Genomic DNA, 13,040 nt, shown 5'->3' on the forward strand with positions numbered 1-13,040 from the left:
AGAGTTGGCAGATTTTTAAATGATTAATACTAGTGCAGATAATGTTATCCTAATGTAAAATAAGATACAAGAGTACGTGCTAACCAGAACTTTGATGATCCGCATGCAAAAAATATCTCTTTATCTGCTGTCTCACTAATCTGGATTATAAATAACTTTTAGAGGACAAATAGCATCCGATCCCTCTCATGTGTTGGCAGGAGCTGCAAATCAGCTTGTTTGAATACTTGTTTCTATTTGATATGTTATTGTTATAGTTGGAATCAGAAAGGCTTATTCTGGATTAGACTTCTAAGAGACAAAATCTCAGACAATCAGTTTTCAGAAAACCAAAGCGTGTTCTTTGGCAACATTAATTGTTTTTTAAATATATTCTCTGTAAGTTTATTTTAAAGAGGAAATATTTTGGGATTTTTAAGGTCCTACTTTGGTTTATGGAGTGTCCAACAACAAGTTTACGTACATAGATGGTGTAAAAACACTTTCATTTTCTAATATAGGCTGTTTTTATTGTGGTAATTCTTGACTGACTCTCAAATGATTCGTTTGGCGATTCATCCGTCAAATCCCCTCCTTTCTGTCAGCCTACTCTGATCTGATTGGTCAGATGGTCTAGTCTGCTGTGATTGGTCTACCGCGTGCAGTGTCGCAAATGGAAGGTAGGCATTACACAGAGTGATGCAAATTTGAACCGGAACTGAAATTAGAACGACAGACGACTCGTTTGCGTGAATCAGAGTCGACTCCTTTTTTCCCAACCCAATAACTTTGTTATTGGTTCACTTTGGGCTTTAGAACTTGGTAGACTGTTACATTCACACACAGCAACATTACACACGGCATGAAATGTTATTTTAAGGACATTGTAATAGTTTCTCTTTAAGTTTTAACAAAAAATGTCAGATCAATAAAGCTGGAATTGGCCAAAAACTATTTAAAAAAATCTTTTTGGGAATACCATCGTTTTCAATTGGACATCTTTGGATGTTTATATACATGAGTTTTATATTTTAAATAGGAAATATACAGCTGCGGAAAAAAATTATAGATTTTCATTTAATCCGCATTTCTAGATGCATTGTGGCCATTCCAGTCCATGTCTGTTAAATTTCAACAAAATCAAACCTCAGGAGTGACATACAGTCATCCAACAGCAATGTGAAAGACTGACAGCATGACAAGACAGATGAAAAATGATAAAAAATCCAGGTTATCACATAAAAAATTATTGTGAACTCTTCCTAAATGAATGTACAAATATTACTGTTGTGTTGCTTAAAAGTAAATATGAATTTGTTTTAAAATATAAAGTTTATTCCTTATGGTTAAATTGTACTTGTTAAAGGCCCAGTGTATGAAATTTAGCCGCATCTAGTGGTGAGGTTGTGAATTGCAACCAACGGTTCACTCCCCTTTCGAAGCACTACGGTGGCTGACACCGGACAAAGATGTCGTCACGTTTTAGCTTTTTTTCCAACGGAGATAATGAAGCGCTCTCTGTAGAGCAGTTTGTCCGTCCATTAAACAACACCGGAGTTATTAGTAAAGTAAATTGTTATTAGTAGCTCATAGCTAAACAAACGTACGTGTCACATGAAAACACAGGCAGATAATGTATGTTTTGATGTATGCATACTTTATATAAAACATACTGATTTAACGTTCAAGTTTGCGCTTTATTTGATTTAATACGTAGTTTCATAGTATGCTAGTTTAAATGTGCGTTGTGCATGCTATGTGCTATTTGAACCACACTCATTCTTTTCTCACACACTATTTAGAATGTATAGGAAGCAAACGAGGATGTGTGATTGTGAAGTGTGCTGTCAGTTAAGGGAAGTGTGTTGTTGACATAGCTGGATTCCCTGTCGAGCACTTGTTCAGAGAGACAGAATGAAGCAGCAGTTCTTTATGACCTGTAACATGAGCTCTGAAGATTCTGATGCCATAGATATTACTGTACATGTGTATCAGCGGCGGGGGTACAACAACAGTTTTACACCACCAGTGTGAGGTCTGCGACAAGATAATCAGACTGTAAATAGACTGCATGCATGCACACAATTTCTGATACTGACAGCTGCGGCAAAGCTGTGAGACATTTCAGAAGAAGAGGTCAGCACACTGTATGTTGTACAGATTTTATAAGGATGTCTGTGCAACCCTGTATGACTTTCTATCTTCTTCAGAACACAAAAGAAGATATTTTAATAATGGTGACCAAACAATTTGCGACCCCATTGACTTTCATTCTATGGACACAAAACAATTTCTTAAAAGACCTTCTTTTGTGTTCCACAGAAGAAAGAATCAGATGCATGTTCATGTTTTGAATAACATGAGGGTGAATAAATGATGACAGAATTTTATTTTGGGGTGAACTGTTCCTTTAAGAGTCCACACCTTACCCCAGTTCGCATGCTGTTTGGAAACTTCCAGGGATAATTTGAGCACTATAAATTGCTGTTAGAAAAGATTGCAGGTGGGAGGTAGATGAAGAGGTTGGGTGGTCACGGTACGTTTTGGAGTCCTGCAGCAACAGGTATAAAGCCACTCTCATCTCATACCTGCCAACAGGTGCTTGGCAAAATATGAAGGGGTGACTGAGGTCACTCCCCTCCGCTCATACTTTTAAAACATCCCATTTTCAAAGAAGCGTGTTATTATGTGCCATTAAGCGTGAAGCTTTTATAAAAGAAATGTCGACACCCTGTACAATTATTGTATTTTTTAAGGTATGCATGAACATCTTTGGGAATCGTACAAATTATTTATCAGCTGGCTTTTTTGTTCATTTTTAATCATCATCATTATCATTGTGACACTATTTTTATTTTAAAAACAAAATATTGTGTACCATTTACTTTGTGCAACTGAGGTAAGACTAATTTTTTTGAGAGTAGACCCAAATGTAATAATTCAAATGTCTCATTTTTTAAGCAAAAAAAGTTGTTTTATAGTTAAAAAAAATGTTTTACTCACTCAATCAGTCAGAAAAATACTAATTTAATTTCTTTCTGTTTTTATTAATTTAAAAGTCACAAACTTCCATCTGTACCGTTTTTATCTTGCTCCTCTGTAAATTTACGACGACGGTCGGTTTACGATTCTCAGCGCTGTATTGAAATAACAACTGGGTGTAGCAGCATGTGACTCATTTTTATTTACAATCGTGTCTTTACCACGGGGATGTTCTGCAATGATACGGGACAGAGAGTTTGTGGGAATTGAATTACGTTTAAGATTTAGGGATCCTTTCAAAGAAAGGCTTCCCTTGTTGGATTGGTTTACCTCTTCTGTGTGGACTTCCCCTCCTGGAAATGGTTGAAGGAAGAATCATAAAAACAGCACTGCATGAAGACGTGAAATGAGAGTTGCTCATGTTGGGTCATGCATGTAGCCACAAAATACTTTAGGATGGAGGAAGGAGGAGCGATAGAGTCAATAGTCAGTGTGGGACCTGAACTGTGTGTTTGACACGAGGAACCTCATCTGTTTGCCTACGTGTATCTCTCTCTTTATATCTCTCTTTGTCTGTCTGTCTGTCTGTCTATCTCTCTATATATTTGACTGTCTGTCTGTCTGCCTGTTTATCTGTCTGTTTGTCTCTCTTTCTCTGTAACTTCATATATCTGTCTGTCTGTCTCTCCCTCTCTCTCTCTCTCTCTCTCTCTCTCTCTCACACAACAAAAGTGAGTACACCCCTAAGTGAAAATGTCCAAATTGGGCCCAAGGTTCCCAGGTTCCACTCAGAACAGGCCATGGTCAACCAAAGAAGTTGAGTGCACGTGCTCAGTGTCATATCCAGAGGTTGTCTTTGGGAAATAGACGTATGTGCGCTGCTAGTATTGCTGCAGCGGTTGAAGGGGTGGGGGGTCAGCCTGTCAGTGCTCACACCATACGCCGCACGCTGCATGTTTGCTGAAGACAAGCAGACTAAGGACATGGATTACTGGAACCATGTCCTGTGGTCTGATGAGACCAAAATAAACTTATTTGGTTCAGATGGTGTCAAGCGTGTGGCGGCAACCAGGTGAGGAGTACAAAGACAAGTGTGTCTTGCCTACAGTCAAGCATGGTGGTGGGAGTGTCATGGTCTGGGGCTGCATGAGTGCTGCTCTAACATCCACCAGGTCTGTGATGTCGTCATGGAAGTGAGTCACCTGTGAAGCTCTGGTGAACTCCATGCCCAAGAGGGTTAAGGCAGTGCTGGAAAATAATGGTGGCCTCACAAAATATTGACACTTTGGGCCCAATTTGGACATTTTCACTTAGGGGTGTACTCACTTTTGTTGCCAGTGGTTTAGACATTAATGGCTGTGTGTTGAGTTATTTTGAGGGGACGGCAAATTTACACTGTTATACAAGCTGTACGCTCACTACTTTATACTGTAGCAAAGTGTCATCTCTTCAGTGTTGTCACATTAAAAGATATAATAAAATATTTACAAAAATGTAAGAGGTGTATTCACTTCTGTGAGATACTGTATAAGTTAAATAGTGTAGGACTTAGACTACAGCCCTGTCTCACTCCACGACTCTGGGAGAGAAAGTCTGTGTGCTTGTTGCCGATTTTAACTGCAAATGTGTTATTTGTGTACATTGATTTGATGATCTCTCTCTCTCTCTCTCTCTCTCTCTCTCTCTGTCTGCATGTGTCTATCTCTATCTGTCTGTCTGTCTCTCTCTCTGTCTTTACCTATCTGTCTGTCTCTCTGGATCTGTCTGTGTGTCTGTCTCTGTATCTCTGCTTATCTGTCTGTCTGTCTCTCTCTCTCTCTCTCTCTCTCTCTCTCTCTCTCTCACCCTCTCTCTCTGTATCTTTGTCTGTATCTTTATCTCTCTCTTCATCCATCTCTTTTTATATCCACCTGTCTGTCTGTCTGTCTACCCATCTATCTGACTATCTAGTGTCCCATCCAAGGCTTTTCATTTAGCGACGGCCCTGGTCATACTTTTAAATTTTGTTAATAATCATGCTGTCAGTCTCCATTCATCCTCGTAAGAGCGGTACAGCTCTTCTAATAACTCTGGGAGCTGGACACGGATCAGACAGGCTCTGTGCAGGTCAAGAGAAATATGAGATTTTGGGGGAAGGGAGGCCGTGTAGAAGGTACTAGAATAAAGAGCCTTCTGGAAACGACCCACAGGTGTCTGATCCACATGCTCATAACCCTCTATTCTCCATTTCCCAGCATTCTCTGAGGTTTGCCTACATGCCTGACTGTTTAGAAAGGGGTCTTGAGTCTGTGAGTAACACGAAGAGAGCAAACTCTAGAACTCGTGACCCCAGAGCCAAGCTCAGATCAAGAGCACTGAATTCTACGGTTGAAATCAGCCATAAAATTCAGAAGTTTCCGGGGTCAGTGGAGCGGAGAGAGAGTTCCCAGCTAATGGTGTCTTCCTCTTAGCGTTAAATAGAGTAGAACCACAAAAGTCTGCAGGCTGGTTGTTAAATCAGCGATTATGATAAAAATAATATTTTTATGCACACAAATAAATTAAAACTACTAATGCCAAAGTGCAAGATGTTCAGTAAGAGGAGTGATATTTATGTAATTACTTCAGTTTATTTATATCTGAATATGTGCGTGAGAGCACGTGTGCCTGACATTTCCCTTCCCGAAATCTATTTTAATTACTCTACCACAGAAATCCATCTCTCCAGCAGATGTTTGCACGCACACACGCACGAGAGACCTTAATCAAAGAGAAGTGCTGCTGATGAAAAACATCAAACAGCTCAATCAAAGTGTCATAGAAAAAGAAATAAGAAAAAAATGAGTTTTTAAAGATTTGGGGAAAAAAGAAGACTAATAAGAAAAAGTAGAGTGTTTTTTCCTCTTTTAATTCAAGTATTATTTTTTAATGCACATATTTTGCCCTCATCAGCTCTCTATCGTCTCTTTATGCAACTGCGTAAGCTCAGCGTCCTTGAAGAAGTGTGTCACACACTCTACACACACACACACACACACACGTTTAATCAGCTATCAGCCGAGGTGGACCGTAGTGGAGTATTTTTACTCTACTCAAGTACATACTCTACATTTATCTGTACTTTACACATTGTTTTTACTTTGGAAAATTTTACTTCAGTATATTCTAAAGGATCCAAATTTTTGCTCCATAAACACATTTTTTTGCTGTTTTATATTAATACTTAAAGGGATAGTTTACAGAAAATGAAAATTATTTCATCATTTGCTCACCCTCATTTCATTCAGACCTGTATGACTTTCTTTCTTCTGCAGAACACAAAAGAAGATATTTTGAAGAATGTCGATAACCTAAAATCATTGGATCCCATTAACTTCCATTGAATGGACACAAAACCTGACCTTTCTCAAAATATCTTCGTTTGTGTTCCACAGAAGGAAGAAAGTCAAACAGGTTTTGAACGACATTAATTTCTGTTTTTTTAGTGAACTATCCCTTCAAGTACATTTAAAATCTAGTGTTTTTTAAGTTGGTAACACTTCATAAAGCATTTATAAATGTGTTCATTAATGATTAATAAGATATTTATAAATGCATTATAAAGCAGTTATAACTGCATAATTAAAAAGGGATTCTAACAAAATACCTGCCAAATAGTGAACCATTTTTAACTCACATGTTATAAATGTTCCCCTTTGGTGGAATGAACTGCCAGCCTCCACACGAACTGCAGCATCCTTCACAACTTTCAAAAAACAGCTCAAAACATACCTGTTCCGCATCTATATGACTAACCAATAACTGTCTGACCGTCTGTCTGTCTAAAAAAAATGATGGCTGTTCATTCCCTTTTAACAATAAATGCACAAAGTTTGTTGTAAACTTGTTTGTTTACGATGTTTTATTAATGATTCAATTACTTCCAATAGTTCATCAAAACCAGAAAACATTTATTTATTATTTATTGTATTTGGCAGGTATTTCGTTAGAATCCCTTTTTATTTACGCAGTTATAACTGCGTTATAATGCATTTGTAAATGACGTATTAATCATTAATGAACACATTTACAAATGCTTTATAAAGGGAACCTTAATGTAAAGTGTTACCTTAGAGTTTTTTAAGTAGACCTACTTAAGTATTAAAGGTAAAAAATTGACATGTAATTATAAAATGTAACGGAGTAAGTTTAGTATTATGATTTATAATGTAATGAAGAAAAATTCTTCCAAAACACTCTAAGCTACAGAAAGTACAGATGAAAAATGTACTAGTGTAAAAATAGTTCACTTCTTTCCACGTATTTACTGCTTAATTGGGAGATAATATACAGTAGATTATTATAATTATTATAGAATGACCTTTTATAGTAAAAAGGATACTAGAATACCATTTTCAAAAGTGCTTTCTGATGTAACCAAACGTCTGCTAAACTCCTGTGCTGGGATCGCTTTGGTGAAGTTTTATAACTATATCAATCTAGTGATGAGACAATTTCAGGTGGAGCATAAAAACAAGCAGCACTGTAAATTGTGATAATCCCAAACGTTTCACACATACCGCTGCACCTCGTGCAACATCTGTTGAGTTTGGCAAGAAACCCGAATGTCTTATTCTGAGCCCCCTCTTGTTAGAGAGGAATTCAGACATGCATGCATGCGCACAAGAGCGCACGTTATGTACACCTTCAATGCAACATTCATGTATGGCAGTAAGAGAAGATGAAGGTTTATCAGTTAGATGATCACTCAGTTGCACTTGCTGCTTGACTTGTCTTTCTTAAGAGCGCCATGTGTGTGCTTAATGAAGTATGTGCCTGTGTGTTGTTTTGATTCTTTGATCTTCAGTGTTGATTGATGATATGATAAAAGTTGATTTTATTTCTCTATGAAACCCATCAACATCAAGGATCTTACCCTGAAAATGACCTGCTCTATCATTCACCATATACTCTCTCTCTCTCTCACACACACAGATACCAACGTGGAGAGACATGCATGCCCTTATCTGCAGAAACCGTGAACAAAACTGTGTAAGACAAGACACGATCCAGACAACATTTAATACACATTCAGTGATGAGATTTGTGCTGACAACAGTGTACAATGTTTTGGCTGAGTTTTTCTATATAGCCTGTCAATTTTAATTGTTATTTTGCAGCAATTTATTGAAATACTATACATTTACTGTAAAAACTGTTTTGCTGTAGTTATGCAGCTAGTTGCCAGTAACTTACTGTATTTATATTTATCTAATTTATTGGCAACAGTTTGTTCAAGGATAAATGAACATTAAACATTAACAATTCTTTATCTTTACAGAAAAAAACTATAAAATAACAGCCTCATGCAAAGCATTCTGGGAACCAGAAATCCTTATCGACCTTTTTCTGTTTTTTTCCAATTTTGGTTACCAGAATGCTTTGCATGAGGCTGTTATTTTATAAGTTTTGTCTGTGAAGATAAAGACTTGTTTAATGTTAATTTATCTTTGAACGAACTGTTGCCAGTAAATTACCTAAATGTAAATCTACAGTAAGTTACTGGCAAACTGCTGCCAGTAATACTGTCAATTCTACAGAATTTTTTCACAGTGTGATTTTAATAACATTTTGATACCTTTCATATGATACTATTCGTTATGAACTATTAGAAGAAAATGTTTTTGCTTGTTGCTCTTTCGTAGCTCAAGAGATTTGATGGAGTTCTCAGTTGTTTCATTGTTTCATTTGAAGAGTAGTCAACTAGAACTACAGAACAATTTTACAACTTAGATTAAGTATCAACTAGTAAAAAGTATGTTTTTGAGTTCATATTGAGATCTTCAATAATATTGAATTTTAATTGTAGACTTGGAAAATCTGCGCTCAGTTTGTGACATTGTTGAGGTATCTCCTGAAACACTAAAGGCCAGAAATAATTGAGATATCTCACCTGTGATGGTTCTTTCTCGTGGCCTGGTTCACACGAGCACAACCTCATTCTTTGTGCACTGAACCTCTGGCCTTCAGATTCCAAAAAGTCTGTAACACCCAGATGATCATGCCACTCTTGCCTTTCTCTGTGAACCAATAATAGACAGGCCAGGTAGCTCAGCGATGAGGAATTTCACATTGATATTTGATCTCGCTGACCCTCGTACAGAGCTTATGGGACGCAGCGCATGTCAGAGACAGAGGCTCACGCTGAAAAATCTAGGGTAGCTCATTAAAGAGTAATTGATGTTTTATCAAACCTAATCGCCTATGACAAGCAAAGAAAACCAACGGTTGTGAAAATGTTATTGCTGGGGTGTTTGAAGAACAGAGAGAGTGCCGGTGGAAGAACAGAAGACCCCTAAAGTGTTGCCCAACCAGTGCTCAAGACCATTGGACTAAGCCAAATAAATTAACAGGGTCTAACAAACATCCACACATGTGTATTTTAAAATGAGTGGAGAGTGTTTAAGATTTACTCTATCTAAACCATGAATTAGTCAAAGCTGATTGTCATATGTTTAGAAGTTACACATTTATCAAGAGTTACAGTATCTACTTATACAAATACGCAGACAAATTGATCGATTTTTTTCTTCAGTTGGACACAGACAAATAATTGTATATAATTTTTTTTAATATGAGATCCAAATTGTTGAAGCTGCAGAATGCATGTACAACCATCATTATAGTAATAAAAACACTTCAGTGGGTTAATAATGGGTTAATAAATAATTTTTTTAGAGATTTTTGGCTAGTCACATGACACAATATAATATATATAAGAAAGATAACATGATGGCATTTTAACTGAAGGAATGAACATTTATCTGGAATGGCATGAGGATGAATACATTATGAGAGAATTTTCATATTTGAATGAACTTTAAAGGGATAGTTCACCTCAAAATTTCTGTCATAATTTACACGCCCTCTTGTCATTTCAAACCTGTATGACGTTCTTTCTTCTGCAGAACACAAAAGAAGATATTTTGAAGAATGTTCGTAACCAAACAATGCCTGTACCCATTCACTTCTATTGTATGGACACAAAACCAATGCAAGTCAATGGGTACCACTGTTGTCAGTTACCAACATTGTTCAAAATATCTTCGTTTCTGTCAGACTGGTCATTTAAAGATGATTCATGAATTGTGGCAGGTGTGTCGAGTTTCGCTGCTTAAGGAAACATGATTCATCTCTGAGCCCATATCATCAATCACCTTTAACCTTTTGCATGTCAATCTGTCTAAATAGACAAGGCCAAAACATCTGCAAAGACATAAACACATGTCTCAAATTTTATAAAAAAGACACAAGCGCGCCAAAGATCCATTGAAATCCACTGTAAATAACTTCACCGTAGACTGTTTCTCGCTTGCAATCTAAGCGTATAAGCCCATCCAACCCCCGCGTCCGACGGGGAGATCCAGCTGGTGGAGCTGAGTGGCGGGGTAATGGTGATTTATGAGCGATGTGGAAGGAATGTTTGAGGAACACATGTCCATGGTCCTCCGCGCTTCGCTCGCAGGCGCTGGATGACAGGTGGCCACGGCGGGTGGCTGAGCGTAGCCTCACGTTAGCGGCAGAATGACTTAGAACCATTTTTTGGCCGCATAAACAAATCTCAGATGCGCTGATGTGTCAATAAACAGGAGCAAATGTTAAGGTTATTTATGTACTGAGAGAAAAAAAGCATGTTATAGGTCATATTTTAAGGGAATGTTCCCAGAACTTTGGCTAACATTGTCTTAAAGTTTTCTCAAAGTTATTATTCTTGCGGTAACATTGAAAGAGCATTGTATCAACGTTATATGTCAGTGCTGATGTTCTATAAAGGTTTCAAAATGTTGCCGTAAAAAAATATGTTTACATTGCTTGAGGAACGTTCGAAAACATTTAGAAAAACAATCCCTAATGGAAATGTTTGCGAAACGTTTCTAGAACATATTTTTGTTAGCTGACTCAAGGATTAAACATTTTTGTATAAAGATTACTAAATCGTATCATCCCAATAATTTTCTAATTTCCTATATATTGTTCTGCTGAAATGGTTGTTTCTTGTGTAAATCTAGTACATTCATTAAAGGGAGGACATTTTAAAGACAAACCTGCATTATTTATTGCGACACATATGGATCGTATCTCTTTCTGTGTCTGCGGCTTTTGCTAATAGCTCAACTCTCCTTTAGTGACATGCTAAGCGACAGGTCAACTGAGTGCATATGGGGCCGCACTAGGCGCTGCCACTCTTTTCGGGCCCTCAGGTCAACCCCAATCAAAGGGATTCCTCTTCACTCAAGGGTAAATAAATGTCATCACTCCATGCAACGTGGTATGAAACTGTAAACAGTCTGTTAGACTTTCTGCACTTGAAGCCTGAGCACACATCATTCTCGATACGCACACATCCGTCCTCTCCCTCCACGCTGTGGGGAATTGTGAACTGCGAGAGGCTCGCTGTAAAACATTAAAAAGCCAACCACAGCCCTAAATTCCAGGAGATGTTTGCTAACCCCATGCCTGTGTCTAGGAGAACCGTGGGGGCTCAGGGGGCCGTGATAAATGGGCCAGAGCAACATGATGAATGTGGCTGTCGGGGTCTGTGTGTGTGAGAGGGAGAGAGAGGACAGCCACTGTGATTGGTTCAAAAGAGGAGGTGAAGATAAAGCAGAGCGGAGAATATCACACCGCACATGTGTGCATACTTAGTAGTGTGATTGAATAGGAGGAAAAAAAGAAGAGAGACACAAGTGAGAAAATGAAGAATGCAATGTAAAAATGTATGGTAGAAAATTGCTTAATTAAAAAACGATTGAATTTGGACCAGCATCTTAATTGTAACAATACAAAACTAATCACTTTAAATCCTGGACACATGTGCAGGGTTGCCAGATCTGCTCGACAAAATTAGCCCAATGACCCCTTTCCAAATAGTAAAACTTAAAATACTAAAATCTCAGTCGTAAACCTAAAATACCTATTTTACAATTCATAAGTAGCCAAGTTCTGCAGGGGGACTGTGGATCTGGCAACCCTGCACATACGTTTTATCTTACTGGTCCCAAGGTCATTTCAAGTGGATACATAAAGTCACTCCCTCCAAGTTCACACAGGTGTGCTGGCAAAGTAAACATTTTCCAGGATAGAGACTGTACAGTTTAAATGGAAAAGGATAGTTTTATGCTAAATGTTAATTTTAGGGAGTACAACGGCATTTAAATGGCTTCAAAGCTAATAGACATGGACTAAAAGTCACTTTCTTTTGATTCCATGAATTCTTGAAAGCGAAATATTTGTTCATCTTTTGAACTTAGAGGTCCATTTCAAGGTGACTTACTCTCGCAAAGCTCTGCTTGCCTCTCGACCCACTGGAAGCGATCATATATGCAGAATGTCTGATTTACACTCCAGATTAAGGAAATACAGTGTCTTAGTTTACAAAAGGGGATTTGGGTTACACAGCTGCTCATTTTGTGAAATCCCTGCTAGTTACTCTTGATCACAACCTCTCTTTTTTGTTACTGTCCAGATGCGGTCAAGAAGACAGAATTTTCTTTGCTTTATGGCTCCAACCTTGCCTAAACTGCTGCGTTTTCCTCTATCGAACCATACGACGCACGTTCTGTAGTTATCTGATCATGTATTTATTATGTAAACCCTCAATTTATTTCTGTCTTTTCTCATTCTGCAATTCTGAATGTTTTATGACTTTATATGTTATTTTATATTCAAGGATCTGCTTTTTATTACAAAATGTTCTGTAATCTTGGATCTATTATTCTATGGTTGAACTCCCAACTGTTCACCTACACATCACACGAGGCTTCAAATGATGTTCCTGTGGGGTTGGCTGTTGTTATTTGGCAGTAATTCATGGTTCTTTATGTAGCGTGGGCAGGAGGCAGTTTAAACGTTGTGTTATAAATGGCCGATATGCTGCAGTAAATTCAGTTGCAATAAATATCTTTGTACGGTGACCCAAACATGCACACATCTAAGTTACAGAGGGTAGTTCAGTTTATTTTAAAGTAATAGTCAAGGCATCAAACACAAGCGGAAGTATGCGAATTATGTAGTGAGACCTAAAATGTATAATAAATCAAAACTGGTTTATTTTAGATTCT

This window comes from Triplophysa rosa, linkage group LG7 (assembly GCF_024868665.1).
Source record: "Triplophysa rosa linkage group LG7, Trosa_1v2, whole genome shotgun sequence".
Taxonomy (NCBI): Eukaryota; Metazoa; Chordata; class Actinopteri; order Cypriniformes; family Nemacheilidae; genus Triplophysa; species Triplophysa rosa.